The following is a 19608-nucleotide window of genomic DNA, read 5'->3' on the forward strand; positions in this document are numbered from 1 at the left end:
TGCAATCAATTTAAAAATATATTTAAAAAATGAATTTGATCACCAGATAGACCATGAACGTTTAATTGATGAAGGAACTGTGCCTTCACACTATCATTTCATAGGTAATGTTTATTGAACATTTACTGTGGGCAAGGAAAGTATAAAGTGCTTTAGGCACTTTTCTTAAAGCAACAACACGATGCAAATACTCTCAATGACTCTGTTATAGAAATATGAAAGCTGGGGCATAGGAAGCTTGAGGAAGGTCACAGGGCCAAGAGATGGCACCATCAGAGTATGAACCTTGATGGTCTGATTCTAGAACCCGTGCTCTCAGATTTTTATCCCCTGAAATATATATAATGTAAGTAAAATTGGAGAGGAAAAGACAAGCTGGTAAAAGGAAAAGCTGGGGGAAAAAAAAGGCTAACATATAAAACTTAGAAGTAGAAGAAATGCAAATGGAAAATAACCTTGAAAAAAGGTCGAACTGTAATCCGTTACACACCTGCAAAACACTGACACTGAGACACTTTTTATAAAATACAAAATCTGTGCAGCTGTGCTTTCCTTTACAAATAATCACACTTAAAACTAGGAAGATCTTGGGGAGGCAGCAATTAGGCATCACCACACTGCTTTCAAGAAATGACACACCAATTTATACTCCCCATAAGTAGCAAAAGAATAGGAAGCTTTAAAAGTATTGATAGCTTTTGACCTAGAAATTCTACTGGTAGGAATCCATTCTGAGGGCAATCTGGGAAATGCAGACAAAGTTTTAATCAGAGACATTTGTTTAAATTGTTTTATTAGCATAATCTAAAGGCCCAACAATAAGAAAATGGTTAAGTAAATTAAGGCAGATCTATGAGATACTATAATGTAATATGCTATAGTTCAGGGGTCAGCAAACTATAGCTATGGACTGAGTGCAGCCTGCTGTTCATTTTTTTCTGGTTTTGTCAATAAAGTTTTATTGCAACACAGCCATGTCCTTTCATCTACATATTGTCCTTGGTTGTTTTCATAATGCAAGGGTAGAGTTGAGTAATTACTGCAGATTGTATGGCCTGCAAAGTCTAAAATATTTATTATCTGGCCCTTTACAGAAAATTATGTTTACAGAGTATATGTGCTTATAAAGAATTTTAAATGACAAGGTTAAATGTGAATTTTTAATCTTAAATAAATAAGCAACAAATTATATTTAATGTAATAATTACTAATACTAATGCTAATGACAACAAAGGTATGGAAGAAAAACAGTGCCTTGGTATAGCACAACAGTCCATTTTAAAATGGAGTGGATAGATATGATTTCACACTCACTTAAACAGCAATATCTGTTTCTTGGTAAATTCTTTCCTAGTACTAACAATTCCTACAAATGCATTATATCTTCTTGCCTCTACACACTCCGTGCTGCACAAACACAAATCTGTGATAATTTATGAAACCTGAGTCCCAAAGGCGAGCATGGCCGCAGCCAATGATGATGTCATCTGTCATCTATGTTAGCCTGAAAGGGCAACTTTTCTCCCCAGCTGACCTCGTGATCCAATGACCATCCTTTTTCACGGCACATCAAACTCTGGAATTATCCCGTTGACCTATTGGGTAACCCTGGCCTGGAAAATTAGGTCAGGATACTACTCTGTTTTCAGGACCTGAAGAAATTGCAAACAAGAATATAGACCTTCCGTAACTGTTCCCTTTGAAAACAAACAGTGCCTTCCAGGGAATACACGGCCAGGAAGGAGATGACAGCTCAGAAATCTGTGTTCGCGTCTCTCTGTTGTTTTTGTCTGGCTCAGAAATCATTAGCACCTGATAGTGGTTTCCAGGCTGTCCCGATGGGGAAGGGCAGTCCCCGGCCAGGTTCCTGTCAGATAGGAGACAATCTATGCCGACCATATCTCCGAAGCAGAGCCCTGCAATCCTTCAGTGCACCCATGGGCCTTAACAGACGGGGTTGCTCATGTGAGCCTCATAGTTAAAATTATGTAATAACAGAACTTGCAATAAGGATAATTAATGACTTGTTAAAAAAATTCAGACTATAGGATCAGACCCAAGAGGATAGTGATCAAGTTCTAGAGTTTCCGTGAGAGAATTGCCTGTGTTAAGAGTGCAGATTCTGACTCAAAGGACCCGGGGTGGGGTCAGAGGTCTTACTTTTCTAATGAGTTTCCAGGTAATGCCAACACTGCCGATCCTGACACCACACTGAGAAGCAAGGGGCTGGAGTAGGGAAACTCTATTTTCATTTATTTTCCCAACTTTTTTTTTTTTTTTTTTTTTTACATCTTCGCCTGAGGACATGCTTAGAGAGAGGAAAGGAAAGAGAGCGAGATTGAGAAACATCAATTAGTTGCCTTCTGTACATTCCCAGACCACGGATCAAACCCACAACCCAGGTATATGCCCTGATCAGGAATGGAGCTGGCAGCCTTTCGGTACACAGGATGGTGCTCAACCAACTGAGCCACACCAGCCAGGCATTTTCCCCTCCAATTTTAATGCAACCCTTCTGGGAATTACCACTGACCACTCTTCTGGCTGTTAGCATCTGCTGTCCTGTTTCATGGCAAGTATTTGTCTATGTCTATGTGAGGCTGTGTCTTTCCACTAAATGGCAGATCCGTGGAGAACAAGGGTATCTATTTCCAGGGTACGTCCCTCCATCTAGCAGAGTATCCTGTGCAACCAACACCCAAGCAACATACAGCAATGCTTTCAGACTGCTGTATCATACAGAGAAGTGCAGCTGTGAACACTGCAGAATGGAAAGGAAAAATGACTGTAACTTCCCAGATTTCATGTCAGTGTTCACACATGCAGCTCCCATTACGTGTGAAGGATACACACTGAAATCCGCTGGTCGGCCTCTCCTGTGACACGTCCCCCTGCTTGTCTGCCACCTTTATTATTCATCTGGCCTTGGATTTGTGTCATTGCCAGGGGTCTTGTTTCTTTCTGCCCACACCTGATTCTGGGATGCGGAGGTCAAATGCTCTGCTTTTTAAGTTCCCTGCACCACACTGGACCCTGTTTTGAACACCTGAAATGTATAAAATTGAAGGTTAATGTGGATTTTATGCTACCCTGTGGGGCAGGAAAATATAAAACCTGAGCTCCAGGAATGGCCTATTTCGTGTTTTATTGGTCATAAAGGTTTCCTAGGGGGGCAGGTGGCACAGACAGAGACACAGACTCAACCAACTCTCAGCAAGCCTCTTCCCACCCCCCAGGACTAGCCTCCCTCTCCACACTGACCCGGATGGAACACCTGCACCAAAACCGCAGGGCTCAGGCCTGTTCCCAGAGTGTGAGTCAGTGATGCTTAGGAAATGCACCGGTTGTGCATCTCCACTACCGTCCGAATTTAGAACATTTCTATCACCCTAACAAGATCACTCATTGCCCCGGTACTGGTAATTCCTGTTTCTGCCGCAGCCCCAAGTAGCCACTGATCTTTTCTCTGTTTCTCTATACTTGCATTTTCTGACATTTCATGTAAGTGGAATCATACTCCATTTGTTTTTTTGTGCCTGGCTTATTTCACTTAGGATAACGTTTTCAAGGTTCACCTGTGTTGAAGCATGTGTCGGTACCTTATCATATTGTTGACGAGTATTCCATTGTATGGAGACACAATTTTTTATCCCTTTACTAGTTAAGGAACACCTGAGCCATTTCCAGATTTTTCCCATTATGCATAATGCTGCTATGAACATGCATGTTTTGTGTGGCCATACTTTCATTTCTCTCGAGTAGATACTTAGGACTGGCATTTTTGGGTTGTACGGCAAATTTAAGAAACTATTAAATTTTTTTTCCACAGCGCTGAATCATTTTACATTTCCACCAGCAATGTATAAGAGTTCCCATTTCTTTACATCTTGAACAATTATTATTGCCTATTTTATTTTATTATCACCATCCTTGAGGGTGTGAAATAGTATCTCGCTGTTACTTAAATTTGCATTTTCCTAATGACTAATGATAGTGAGCATCTTTTCAGGGGTGTGGTGTCCATTCATATATCTTGTTGGTGAATGTTTCAATCGAATTGCTTTCTTTTGAATAGAAAATAGTCTTAATGCTTCTTTCTCCAAAGTGATCTCACGTATGCATCAGATGACAATGAAAAACTCTCAAAGACCAATCACTCTGCACGTGGAAAAGGACTTAATAATATTCAGAGTAGATATAGTAATAAATACTTCTTTAGGAAATTCAAGCTTCATTGTACAATGTGCTATCAAAATGCTTTGCTAACCTGAAAGTTTTTCATTAATGAACTTGACCATTAACTGGCATAGTTCTTTTTCTTCTTCTTTTTCTTTACTCTCTTTGCCATTCTTCCCCGCCTCCAAATTTGTCAACACTGCTATAAACCTACACCTAAGCAGGTTATTATGGCACTGGGAACAGATGGTGGAGTTTCCCATAAAACAGACCTGTGTGAAGTGAGGTAAGTAAGCACAGTGCCCATGAATGGTGAGAACTGAAACGGAGGGTCAAGTACAAATTAAAAATAGAAACAAGACTACTAACCTTGTTTTGGAAAAATTATCTTTTTAGAATATGGCTAATACAAAACATGCATAATCCCCAAATTATTTTCATTTCCTCTGGAACATGGCCACACACTATTATTGGAGACAATAGGTAAAACATTCACCAATAGAAAAATACAGTAGAACAGATTGTCTGATGATTTAGTAACAATCCCAAATTTTATAGGGGAATGGCTTTTGTCTTTGTGAAAATAAAACAATTACTGTTCACATGAATCAAATGGGTGATTATTATTCTCTTTTCCAATTCTCTTTTTTTATTATTTTTTAAATTGTTGTTAATCCTCATCTAAGTATATTTTCCCATTGATTTTGAGAGAGAGAGTGGAAGGAAGGAGAAGAAACAGAGAGAGAGAAACATCAATGTGAGAGAGACACATCAATTGGTTGCCTCCTGCACGGGCCCCAACCAGGGCTGGGGATTAAGCCTGAAACCAAGGTATCTGGCCTTGACAGGAATCGAACCCAGGACCCTTCAGTCCACTGACTGACTATCCACTGTGCCAAACTGGCTAAGGCAGCCAATTCTCTATTTGTCTTTGGTCACAATTGTTAAAAGGAAGCCAGAGGATGGTCACTTTTTCTTCTTTGTGCTTCTTCTTTAATAGGTAGACAGTCCACAGAGTATCCCCACCGTGAGCCATCCTCTAGGTCATTGCATTGGATTGAGCCAGAAGACTCCTCGTTTTTTGTGGCTATTGTTGTGGTTTTTGTTCACTTCTTGTTTGTTTTTCTGGTTTAATATCCATATTTTAAAAAAATGAAACCTTAAGATTTACTCAATCTCCCATTTCCTCTTCACAAAATAGAATAAAGAGAGACATGTGAACTCTTCTCTTTGTCATGGGAGGAAATTATTTTTTTTATCTTTGGGGTCATGTGTTGTTTTTGTGCAGACTTCAAAGTGGCTCCCCCCATGTGAATGATCTTAGTTCCACACAATGACCACGACGTCAAAGAAAAGGAAGAGGAAGCACACGTGTCAAATCTGCTCACAGTCGTGTCTCCGATATAGAGCAGTGTCTTGTAAATTGTCAGCAATCCACACATATTTACTGACTGTATGACTGATAGGTGTTAGTTCTTGTTTGGAAGGACACTTTAATATTAAAAAGAAAATCATTGGGGAGGGTAGAGAACAAATACATCCCAAATTTGAAATATTTAAGAGAAGACAAAATCTCTACATAATCAGTTGTTGGGCTATAATTCAATGCCCTTCATGTTGAGAGACAACCGTCCATTAGACAGATGTATGGCAAATGTCTTACACATCATAGCTCCCTTCCAACCCCCAGCTTATGTCTACACACATAGTACGGAATACAGAGCTTGATAATGGTCAATGTGCAGTGAAGAGTGAACACATGGAGGACAGAGGACAAGCAACTGACAAACAGCAATGTTTCTATCTTCCAAGAATCATATCCCCTCTACCCAAACCCATTGTTGATGCAAAGCAATTAATAATTGGTATACACAGTAAAATATAATTATAAAAGTTCATAGAATTACATTGGCCCACTGTCAGACAATGATATACACTAATTGTTTAAATTATTCAATGATTACTGCATGCCCAATATTCTGCTAAATTAGATTTCCTAAAGCTCTGATTAATCTAGTCGGCTACTAATATGCATCTAATACCCATGCACAGAAGGTCAATATGTAATTGCATTGAGAGGGAAAAAGTCATGATTAATGCTAATTCGAAAAGCAAATACATTTCAGAAATGTCAACTTGGCCTTGAGTTCATATCAAATCAAGACTTTTCCTCTCACCGGGCAAGACTCCCTAATTATTTCATTAGGCTAATGTTAAGAATGGACACATAATTGATATTAGAGAGGAAAAGATTTTAAAACCATAACAAAGGAGTGATCGAAACTGGTCTGGGCTTTAGAGCTGCTCTTTTCATCATCAACCTGGTTAGTCACAGGCTCTATTGACCAACCCAGAAGGTCCAGTTCCAGCCAGTTACTTTATTTCTACATTTATTTATTTAATTTTCACCCAAGGATGTTTATTGATTTTAGAGAGAGGAAGGGAAAGGGGGAGAGAGAGAGAGAGAGAGAGAGAGAGAGAGAGAGAGAGAGAGAGAGAGAAAACAATTGATGTGAAAGAGAAACATTGATCTGTAGTCTCCTGTAAATGCCCCAACTAGGGATTGAACCCGGAATCTAGGTAGGTGCCCTAACTAGGAATTGAGCCTACAACCTTTTGGTGTATGGGATGATGCTCCAGCCCAGTGAGCCACATCAGCCAGGGCTTTAGTCAATTACTTTAGATCCCCCGTGTAGCAGTCAATGAAGAATGTGAGGATCTAACAACAAGGACTGGAAACAACTGGAACATAGTCCTGTTGGCTTTATCACATGAGATTGACTTAAACCACTCATACAGCTTGAAATGTAAGTTAAGCCACTCAAACAATTTTCAGATAAGAGGATGGAGGGTCCTTGAACCATGGAACATCTAGCTGGCAGTGTGGCAAAGTAGGATGGACACAGAATTTTTGGTCAAACAGCCCTAACCTGGAATCCCAGTTCTCCCATTTACTGTGTCACTAATTAATTAACCTGAGCTCCATCCCAGAAGGTGGTGGTAAAGATCAAATGGGAATATTCTTTGTGCAGTGGCTGTCACATTCTCAATAAATGTTGGGTCCTTTTCCTTTCTATGTAAGAACCTGGTGTAGAATAAAAACTCAAGTAAAGGAAAGGAAAGGCGATAGAAGAGGTTGTTGCTATGACATGGAAGTTGGTGGCTCAAAGACCTAATATACACTGAGTGGCCAGATTATTATGATCTCTGAACACATAATAATCTGGCCACTCAGTGTGTGTGTGTGTGTGTGTGTGTGTGTGTGTGTGTGTGTGTAATGCAATCATTTAGAATAAAATCAAGAGGTCTTATCAAGGCCAACAGAAGCTCATGATCTGGGCCATGCTACTTTTCTTACCTCACTACCACTCACCCTCACTGCCTGAGCCTCTTGCCTTTCCTTGGAAGAGGGTGTTGCTTAGGACAGCAAGTTCAAAGATGTCTCTGTCTGGAAAAATCTACTCTCACTTACCCATATGACCTCTGTCTCATTAAACCTACACCTGTCCTCTGATCATATAGTTATCTCCTCAGGGGCACTTACTTGGTCACCATTTAAAACAGAAATCCCTGACCTTACTGTCAATGTTTTCTTCCTCTCCCTCTTTCAGGTTTTTTCAGTGCATTTAGAAGAACTTGATATATACTAGTGGCCCGGTGCACGGATTTGTGCACATTGAAAGGAAATGAATTAGAAGAAATATTTTAATATCACTATTCGCCCTTTCTCTATAATAGAAATGTCAACCAAATTCACGATCAACAATGACAGATTGAAACACAGGCATGTGATTGGTGCCAGCAAGAGCTTTATATGGATCGTGCATGCGAGTCAGCTTAGCCTTTTATATATATACCAGAGGCCCGGTACATGAAATTCGTGCATGGGGGCGGGGGCGGTCCCTCAGCCCAGCCTGAACTCTCTCCAATCCGGGACCCCTTTGGGATGGGGCCTAAACCGGCAGTCGGACATCCCTCTCGCAATCCGGGACCGCTGGCTCCTAATCACTTGCCTGCCTACCAGCTTGATTGCCGCCTAACTGCTCCCCTGCTGGCCTCATGGCCCCCAACTGCCCTCCCCTGCTGGCCTCATGGCCCCCAACTGCCCTCCCCTGCCGGCCTCATGGCCCCCAACTGCCCTACCTTGCTGGCCTGATCGCCCTTAACCGCCTCTGCCTCAGCCCCCACCACCGTGGCTTTGTCCAGAAGGAAGTCAGACAGTAGGAAGATGTCCAGTCTCCTGGTCTAATTAGCATATTACCCTTTTATTAGTATAGATAGAATAAACTTGCTTAGTTAGACCTGCTTTCTGATTTAGCTAAACTTTTTCCAGTCCAGTGAAACACCCCTACTTCTCTTCCAGGTAATTGTCAGCAACACAGCAATAAATATCAACACGAAGCAGATTATTATTGTAGATCACGCAGGGAGAACAAAGGGTAAAATATTTAACTGTAGCAGTGTTTGACTATATTCTGTGCAGTGAGAAAGTTTGAAGTCATTTCCAAGATCCACCATTTCTTATTTCTTTTCAGTCCGGTCAAGTTTCTAAACTTTCTAAATCTCCATTTTCTGGCTAATGAAAAGAAAATAGGATTCCTCTGAGTCTCCTATCTACCTACTCCAGGTCTTCTGTGAGGATCAAATGAGATGAGGCACGGGAAAACGCTTCACATAAATTTGGTTAAAGTGAAAAATGTTTGCACCTGGCTATAAAGCAAGTCGTGTTCCTGGGCTGAAGAAACAGCAAGGAGGCTAGTCACTAGGGAGAGGAAGCTGGGCATTGCTATGTGATGTCATTACCCGGCGCCCACAGCGACCGTTTCTGGGCTGGGCTGGGCTGTGGGCTGCATTTTGTGCCACGGGGTCTCGGCAGCACTGGCTGTGATTTGGTGGGCTGTTGTTCTGGGGTGGTGGCAGAGCCTGTGTCCCACTTGGGGGAAGCCAAGTGTTGCTTTGTAAGCGCCAGGTTCATGGTGCCATTTCTTTGTAAATGGCCAGTGCATGTCACGGCAGCTCCTGCGCATCATAGCGACTGGTCAGATAGTCAGAGGGACACTTAGCATATTAGCCTTTTATAAAATTTAGATTGTAATATTTTATATTATTTATTTGTTTGTTCATTTGTTTATTATCTACTTCACCCCCATCTTCTCAATATTACCCTAATAGCCCAGGACTGAAAAAGAACACTATTTTGTTCAAGTCTATATCTTAGATCCTCAAACAATGCTGTGTACATAATAGATACTCGATTTATACTTGTTGAGTGAATGAACAAATACCCACTTCTTCATTTCAGACTCCAAGTTAAGAAAAGTAGGCACTTCAAGATTAAAGAACGACATGAAAGTGAAGTCCATACATGTAATGCATATTAACGTGCTGTCATGAAGTCATGTAACATAATACAATGCCTTTTAATTGGCCAGGGAATCCTGGCACAAAATTAACATTGTGTTTCCATGTTGAGGGCCTTCCTGTGTGGTCACCAGCTTCTATGTTATCAGCTCAAAGGAGTCAACACCTTTTTCCTTTGAGTCACTTCCTATGAGCTACACATTTCATTACGGTAATTAAAGAAAATGTCTTCCTATGTCAAATAAGGTGTGAAAGAACAATCAAAAAAAGTAAAATGGTGAGAACATTTCTCTGAGCAAGAGCAATTTCCCCTTTGAAAGAGCTCACCTATTAGGATCTCTGTGGAGGTATCTATTTTCAGTCTATTACTTCTCCACGATGGAGAGCAGACTCATTTCAAGGAGTGTAAAATACCACCAGAAGCCATAGTGACCTCAATTTTTAGTCCTTGACAACCCAAACTCCTAAGACACAATGTCATTAAAATAAAATCAAACACTAACTTCTAGGGGGCAAGTAAGGTTCTTTGGGGAAAAGACTGTTCTCTTCCCCCTTTTTTGTGTTATATTAGCAACATAACATATAAATAAATTTCCTAAGGCTCCTGATTGAGTTCTGGGTGGAACTCCACTTATAAGATCCTGAGGACCCGACATTTGGAAACTTACGTAGCTTCTAAATGTTTATTTATACCGAGAATTATGTCCAATCATTCAACATACATTTTGAGAGTGTTTTGTTTTATATGCAAGGCACTCCATGCTGTGATTTTTAATTATAGTGTTATAAATGATTTTTGATAGTCTACTGCATACAAAGCACTATGTTAAGTACAACTGGACAGACAAAGGTATGGTCTCCTACTTCTGAGGGTACCCAACATATTGTAGTCTGGACCACTAGAGAATCTGCCATCTAGACAGGGATAAAGGATCAGTGGGTGATAATAGTCAGTGAAGCCCCAGTTAGAAGGGCTAGACAAACAGTGAAAAAGAATGATGTCCCTCAGGGTGTCTTGGTAAGAGGTTTAACTTGGTCATCATCCCAATTGTGGGAGGGAAAGAAATTGTTTTTACCCTTTGACCCCACTAGGTTCACATGAGCTTAAACCATATATGACTCTAGCTACCATCTCTAGCCATTTTTCATATATGGCCACATCTTGCTTTGGACATACAAATAAATGATGCTAATGAACAGCAGAAACACGTGTAATAAACTCATTTTATAAATTTGTGTATGGAAAGATTTAGTTGGTTTGGTAGTTTGTTTCAACCAAGAACTCTGACTAGAAGTAGTACAACATTAGCTTTTTTTAGATGATGATGGCAATTTTATTTGACAACGATCATCATTTTAACCTGCATGTCTCAGTTATTGACTACAGATCACACTGACAATATGATAGCATTGCCTTTTCAAAAAAAAAATCTTTAAATACATCTTTTGATTGTTACATACCTTTCTAAAAATAGCCCTGAATTCTGTAATCCTAATTTTTCCCCTTTTCTAGTCTCACAAAAAATCAATAGGGGCATTCACATACGTTCTGTGAAAGAGAGAGCCTGAGATATCTGAAGAAGTCACACACTTCTCAGCTGAAAGAAAACAGCCAAGGCTGCTGAGGCCCTCATCCAGTTATGGAACTTCATTTTTAGAAGTTGCAGCTAAAGGACTGAAATAAACAGATATTCATTCGGAAGATTGCAAATGATGAATATTAATTGCTGAGTACTGAATCTTCATGGAGTTTTGTAATTATAGTTAATGGATTTCATAATGGCTAGAAGCCTCAGACGGGGATAAATGGAAAGGACACTAGAAAGTTAAGGAAGATAAATATTGGCGGGGATGGAGGTGTACAAAGCATTCATTAAAGTTTTCTAATTTAGGCGAACATGAAAAGTGAGCACATGGTCCCCATCATAATAAAGCAGAAGTCACAAACGTACACCGAAAGGCAATGGCCAGAACATCGCAGTTGGGCCCGTAAGAATGAGAACTTACTTCTATTAGTTTGGCTTAGGAGTAAACGAAGTATTAGGAATCACTGGATACTGCTGCCACGAACACTAAAGGAGCTGGAAAAGTATGGGTAGGCTCTGTTTCTGAGGAAAATAATCCTACAAATTTGGATTTGAACCACTTTAGCCATTTGTATGCCATAAGCATCTACAGACGCAAGCGGCAGGCCTTTTTTAATTAAATTCAAAATATGGTGGCAGCTGACTGGTTAAGATGTATCCTGCTCATTCAGATGACAACTTGGGGCCCAAATCAACCTCTTGCCTTCTGCCTTCTGAACAGCTACAGAAGGCGGGGGACCAAGCAGCAGTCAAGCCATGATCCTAGATAAATTACTGCACCTTCCTTCCACCACATACATAGCATGTCCAGCTCAGGGGAGAAAGCCTGAACTAGAAGACAATATTGTTCTGGATCAAGGGTGGGAAACTAGGAGGTAAAGAGTGTTTGGAACAACTTGTTCCTTCCCAATCCACTGCAGCTACATAAATAAATATAGGTCCTTAAAAAAAAAAGACAGATGCTAAGAGTATTGAATTTGATTGGCCTATAACTATGGGTTAAGAAAAAAACAGTTATTTTCTCACCCATTAATTCCTCTAATTAGTTTAAACTCCCTTTGAAACAAAAAGTCAGGGATTACCATCCAATAGAGAAAGTAGAGAAAAAGTATGGAGCAGGCACCTAGAGTCACTCATCTGAGGAGCAAAAGGAGCTATGGTGTTTGTACACTATGCCTAACAGTCAGTGGCCAGGAATGGCTAACCTGGGTGACCAGAGGAAGCCTCCCCTGGAGTAAAGACATGCAGGTGCTGGCAGCTGGCAGGTAGACCAGCATGCACTAATATGGGAAATGCCAAGTAGTTTATATCAACAGTGTCTACTACAATCTCAAAACATTATCATCTCCCTCTGCCTTCCCACGCAGCAGTCATTTCCCTATAACACAATTGCCCATTTATTTCTCTCTGTTCCTCACTGGCCTGGAACCTCCCTGAAGGCAGAGAACATGACTTCTTCCATACAATACCCTGGATACCTAACCTTGCATAGCACACTTACATCTGGGGAATGAATGATGAATAAGGACATCAAGCCACAAACTTGATAGGGCAGCACAAGAACTAAATTAGATAATGCAGGTGGAAGTGCATTGAGAAGAGCCACGTGCTCTCCACCTCTGATAAGAATTAGATAGAGAAAACTGAGTACTGTCCCTGAGCTAACCATGCAAGAGAGGATACTCTTCCTTTCATCCTTCCATACCAACATATCCCTTAGTTGGTTGTAGGCCAAGACGTGCCCAAGATGTCAGCATGCGTGAGCAAATACAAGTCAAGCAATGAAGAATGAATAAAGAGCGTTTGCCTGGTAGGGTTTTACTGGTTGAGAAATATGTAAAAAGCTAGAACCGGTACAACTCTCTGTTCAAGACAGCCCTAGAGGATGAGCAGGGCACAGAGGGAAAAAAACACTTTCATCCAGGGATACATCTCTTAAACACGAATTCCTTCCATTTCCAAATGATGAGAGTAAAATAAAACATGATGCTAAGGGAATTTGTGGCTCAGATGCTGTTTTGATCCTTAACAAGCTTCTTTATAAAACTAAAGGCCAAAGAACAAGGCCTGTGTTTTTCTCAATGATATGAAAAAAACGATTTCCCCAATTTTTTTTTTTTTGACCACCAAAAATTGAATTCCTTCCATTTCCCACACCAGATTTAAGAAACCTCTCAATTCTTCATGCCACTCCAAACAAGCTAAAAGCTAACTGCAAATAGTTTAGGAGCTGAGAACATTCTGACAGACAGTAAGATTTATAAGAAAGAGTTTCTTTTACTAAGAGAAAGTGGGCTTTGGGAAATTAGGCATAGAATTTTCATAGCTTGTGGAGATTCCATTAAGACTGGCTACCTTGGACCAAGAACAAGGATACTTCAGTTGTTTCTCCATACACTTGAGAAAACACTGGAGAAATACTAAGCCTTGGACACCCTTCTGATGAGTATGTATGCTTGAGCTCCCTGGGTAGCAGACCGCAGAGCCTCTTCACCTGGTGTGGCTCAGTGGTTGAGCCTAGATCTATGAATCAGGAAGTCAAGGTTCTATTCCCGGTCAGGGCACATGCCCTGCTCCATCTGCAGGAGGCAGATGATCAATGATTGTCTCTCATCATTGATGTTTCTATCTCTCCCTCTCTGAAATCAATAAAAATATATTTCAACAAAAGAAAATGGAGAAATTGTGAAGGTGGTACTGATGGCTTCCACATACCACACAGCCAGCCAAACCCATTATCAACATCTTCCATCAGTGAGTACATCTGTCACCGTTAACAAAATTATCTGATACTTCATTATTCACTAGTCTATACATTATTCAGACGCCTGTTATTTTTTCCTGTCTCCTCTGCTCTCCAGTCCTTCCCTGGAACATCTTTTAGTTAACGTTTCATCCTAGATGTGTGCCAGTGATAACAGTAATAATAACCATTCGTTGCATTTTGACCAGGTGACCAGTGAAAATGCTTTTCATGGGTCACCAAATTTAATCTTCACAACACCCCCGGAAAGTAGGTACTAGTTACCCACTTTCTAAAGACGTGAGCCATGGCACAGTTAAGTAACTTTTTCACTGTCCCCTAAACACACCTGGAACCTAAATGACTCCTAATAAGGTCTTTTTCTAGCACCTTCTTTTCCCAGTTTCCAACGTGTCTCTTACACCAGCTTTCCTGATGCAGCCCGCCAAGCCTGCTTCATTCCACAAACTATTTAGAAAGAGGGATTTCCTGTACTCAGATCTGCATCCACAGAGCACTTACTGCCATGCTTTCTGTGTGGAAGGCCTTCACACTAAAGGATTACTGAATGGCATTTCTTAAATTAGAAACAACACAGGAGCTACTCTGGCCTCTAAGCTTGAACCCGTCACTCTGAAAGTGAGTTGGAAGGGATGCTCATGGAAGATGAGTTAAAAATACCTTCTCATTAAAGTAATGTTCAGAAACACCACTACACCATTGAACTCTGCGAAGAGAAATTCTTCAGGTGCCCTGACTGCAGGGCTCTGGGGCTGAGGGTAATGGCAGAAAATAGTGCCCAGTCCAGGGCACTAGCCTCGCCGGCCCTGGAAAATGACAAGGTGTGGTGGAATGCATTCTGCTCTAGGATTCAGGAGACCAGGGGTCCAGCCCGAGGCCTGCCAGGCCCTAACTCTGTGACCTCCAGAAAGTTCCAGAATCTCCCTGGGCTCCAATGTCCTCACCTGCGGAATGCGGTGAAGGGTCTCTGTAAGGAGTCCTCCAGCCCTAATGTTCTATAATTTGAGCTGCGGTTATGTGAGTCCTGGAAGCCATGCTCATCCACGCAGCCTACTTGGAAAAAAGGGAAGGAAAAAGGAAAAGAAAAACACTTCCATAAAAGTATTTATAGCACAGCCAGTGACTATGAATCATGGCGTAATTAATTCTCTTTTATAAAGTTGCCTTGTTCCCCGACTGGGTGCAGTGATTCCCAAACCCTGGTCCGCAGCAGCTCCGTTAGCAGACACGGCATTCCCCTTGTGCCCGTGCGCTGAGTAAGTTCCAAGCGTCCACCCTCCAGGTCTCTGCCAGCTCCGATTTCTCTAACTGCCTGATTCTAATATTCTGTGACTGACTGGCTGGCTCAGTTGTCAAAGAACGTAAGACAAATGTGATCTATCCTGACTTTACCAAAGCTTTGCATTAATTTTCTCACATCCGTGTTGTCCATCAAGTTTTAATATTAAGTGTTTACAATTTAATTGAGATTTTCCCAGAAAAATGAGCCAGAGGCTAGTTTGGAATTGCTGTGTGCCCGCGGTTACCGAAGAGAATAAATACCCTCTTGTGCAATGTGTTCGACTCTTCATTCTTGACAGCTGGTTCTTTCTGGGGCAGCTTTCTGATAACTTGTCTTCTTAATAACATCTGCCGGAGAATGTGTCTCCAGAAAATATTCTTCTCTAGGCTCCGATCCCATTCTAGAATTCTTGCAGTGACATCTAGGGAACCACCTGCAAGTATTCACGCCAGCAGGCTTGGTATCATCTTGATTATATAGTGCAAGTTTTGTCTTTACTTATACAATACTTACAGTATTGAGTTGTGGAAACTTTATTTCAATTCCCCTGATTTGGGGATTGAGGGGACTTGTATGAAGCTAAGGGCAGCTGATTTCATGTTGAGAAATCCTACAGAAAGGCCAGCGTTGGGGAAATGGTATGCCTGGGCCATATAAATGCACGAGCTCGGAGTCTTCCCACTTACGGCCATCTCACATCGCACGTGAATGTTGATAGGAGCCACGGGAATGAACCCAAAGGGAATGTGACCACCGTTTAGATTTGCTCTCTGACCTTGAGCTAGGTGGTTTGCTTGTATGTAGAATTAAGAACTTGGGTTGGATGGCTCCTGAGGCTTTAGAAAAATTATTGTTTAGAGTGAAGATTTGGGGAGCAATCTGGATGAATCCAATCTGGTTCATTCATATCCTAAAACAATTAGGTCACTTTAAAGTTGCTTTTTTAAAAATCTTAATTTCGAATACATCTTTTGGGTATCCCTTCCGGGTATGGCCACAAGGGTGGCAAATTTGTCCCGTAGAAACCACATAATCCCTTTATCACAGTAGTAATAGAACTGTGTATGCTGCACTACAAGCCTGAATATTTTGAAAACTCTCAGAAAATAATGTCTGCCATAATGTTTCTGAGAAAGATAGCAGCGAGCCAGACAAGAAGTGTAACTCTTGGCAGTAATAACCAACTTTCTGAGAGCAGGGTCCTTAGCATGCACTTGACCCCAAACTGAACAGATTTAAAAACACTCAAGGACGTGCAGCCTGCTCAGCATGTTTCCTTGCCTTCAGCCAATAGTTAGTCCTTAACGTGCCCATTTTAGGGTTGTGTCTTTCATCATATTTTCCATTTCTAAGCAGGTAGAGGTCCAGTTACCGAAAACGATAGAGGTGCTCTTCCTTCTTTTAATGATATTCTATTTTGTGTGGAAAAAAATCATCTTTTTTACTTTGCGTCTTATAAAGTACATCTTATAAATTTATAAAGAGACTTTGAGGCTCCATGTAGACAGTGACGGAGGCCTTGGGCTCTCCTGAGTTATCTGCCACGGGAGTGGCTTTGCACCCTCAGTAGGGTATGTCCTCGCCTGCAGCACATCTGATTTCATACCAGAGCTGGAGGTAGACAGTTTCAGAACACTGAGAAAGGGGCGAGGGACGCACCGCGCTGCATGCGGAATACAAAGGCGGTCAGATCTTGCAACAACTCTCCCGACCCAGGCTGCCCCGGTGCCCTGTCCCATGTGTGGAGGGAGAGGCTGGCAGGTCTCAGTCGAGTCCAAGCAACTTGATTTTCTCAGTATCGGACTCTTTCCCAGGCGGCTAAGCATCAATGGACAGTCATGCCCACTTCTCCCCGTGCAGCTTCTCTCTCATAATAGCCTTCGCCCAGGGAGATAACACGCCTGTCAGGGAGAAGCTGTGTGTTCAAAATGGCAACTTCTGATTTACCTTAAGAAGATGTTAACCTTTGAAAGGGCAAAACTGGTTCCTGGACAGAGTTATGTGATCTTCATTCATTGCTGGTGTGGTGTGTGCTTACCAGAGGAAACATTCTGCAGGACTCTTTAAACTATTCCTGTTTAAATGAGGAGCATTTTAACGTGGAAAAAACACACACACACACACACACACACAAAATATTTTTAAACATACCTCATTGTAGCTAACTATTTGAGTATTCCCTTTATACTTTTCTCAGAGGATCTTTTATTTAACTGCTCTTAATTGCATCCAGTTGTGTTGGCCCTATCAAGTTGCTTTTAATAGCACGACTGGTAAACAGAGCTCCAGAGAAAAGCCTTGGTTGGTGCAGGTCACTAGGATGGGGTGGGAGTCACCAGTATAGCTTGTGCAGGGGCCAGTGGGATGGTCACAGGGTCAAGGTTGGAGGGGAGACAGTAGAGAGGAAGAGGAGGCAGGAGAGCCAGCCCAACTCGATCAGATCAGTGGTTCTCAACCGAGGCAGCTGCCCATCCCCTGGACACATTGGAAATGTGTGGTGACATTTCCTATTGCCACAATCTAGGGGACTGATACTACAGTCTAGTGGATAGAGGCTAGAGAGACTGCTAAACATCACGCAAGGCCCAAGGCAGCCAGCTACCCTCACCCCTAAATAGAGAATGAATATCTTCCCAAAATGTGGACAGGGCCAAGGTTGAAACCCTCTGCATTAGATATAAGAGGGGAAGTGACCTACTGGCCTCAGTTTCCTATCCTCCAAGGAAACGAACCATTATCTGAACTAATGAGCACGTTTCTATTCCTCTGACTTCTACTAAAGGACAACTGCTAGCCCATTGCTGGAGAAATGCCTGCAGGAGATTCCTGTTGGGCTCACACCCTCCTGACCCATCTGTGACTGAGACCATTGCTCGGGCAGCCAGCTGCCAGCTGCCGGCAGTGTAGTCTGGCAGCCCCCTGCTTCAGCTGCAGCGAGAAGCGCTCACCTTCCGCCTCGGGGCCTCTCTGACACCCTGTGGTGGAATGACTACGAGAACCTTCCTGGCACTCACACCTGAGCATCCGGGAAGCTCTGCGGAGCCTGCCCAGGGGTCAACACTGGGCCACTGCAGGATGGGAGCTTGTGAGTGAATGACCTCGTCGTCCCCCTTCCAGATGGGCGATTCTGCATCTCCTGTAAGCGACCCAGTGGAGGCCAATTGGACAAGGATCTCCGGTCCTCCAGCCATCGCCTCTGAGATTACTTCCCAAATAAACTGCCCCTCCCAGCCCTGCCTCAGGCTTTTCTTTCTGAGGAACTTAACAACTTGCTCTTATAGATTTTTGTCAAAGCTATTTTTCCTGAGTGGCACATATAGATTATTATGGGTTTCCCAGAGTCTCTCAGCCCAGATTTCAAGTAATAAGAAGAAGTACAATAACAAAAGTAGTTATTACAGGAGTCTTTCTTACACAAAGGGAAGCTGAGGTTCAGAGAGATTAAAACTTACAGAAATCTCTTGTGGAAAAAACAAAAATAAAAATAAAAAGGATTTGAGCTCAACGTTTTTACCACACACAATGGCGAGTTTTCCTAGAAGCAGCATGAAGTCTGGGTATAATGTCTGAGAGCAGAATATTTTATTGTGAAAAACAAACCTTGTTACTATATCCTAGCCCACTGAACCTGTCATGAATATCAGATGAAGTCTATAGGGCAAGAGAATTAAGATCATGTTGGAATTTCAAATACGGCATGTTCACTAATTTTTGACTATGAGTGGATTATCTACTAAAGCTATAGGGGTCTGAAAGAGAGGAGGCCAGTATAGGGAAAAACACGCATGCATGTCTACTGCGTGTGTGTGTGTGTGTGTGTGTGTGTGAGTGTATGAGAGAGAGAGAGAGAGAGAGAGAGAGAGAGAGAGAGAGAGAGAGAGAGAGAGAGAGAGAGAGGACCTCCAGCCCTAGAGCCAAAAGCCAAATTGAAATTAGTTTTTGTAGCTCATTGCTTTGTATTTTCAGAACTGTCACACTCCATTTGTGGGACACTAGAGAGCTCCCTCCGGCTGCTGATCCCGAGCCAGCTTCCAGTGAGTGTGGCTGCGCAGGAGGCAACGACTCTGCCTTTAGACTCAGGGATGGCAATGCCCTGGCTTCACCCCCTTCCACATGACCACGGTGGGTGTCTGCGAATAATGGAGCTACTGGATTTTTTTATTGTTCTGTTTGTTTGTCTTTTCCCTAAAAGAATCAGAATTTAAGGCTGACAGGGCACTAGTCTTTGAATCAGAAAACCTAAATTGAATTTCTCTCAATTGTTTAACGTAGCCCTGGATAACAGTAATAGTGAAAATTACTAGTGGTTGTTGTTGATGGAGTAATTACAACAAACACATGTTTATCGGCCATGTGTTATGTGGCAGGAATTGTGTTAAAGGCATTACAAGCATTACTTCACTGAAATCCCCTAATAATGTGGTAAATGCTATCGTTAT

The sequence above is a fragment of the Cnephaeus nilssonii genome (assembly GCF_951640355.1).
Source record: "Cnephaeus nilssonii genome assembly, chromosome: 19".
NCBI lineage: Eukaryota > Metazoa > Chordata > Mammalia > Chiroptera > Vespertilionidae > Cnephaeus > Cnephaeus nilssonii.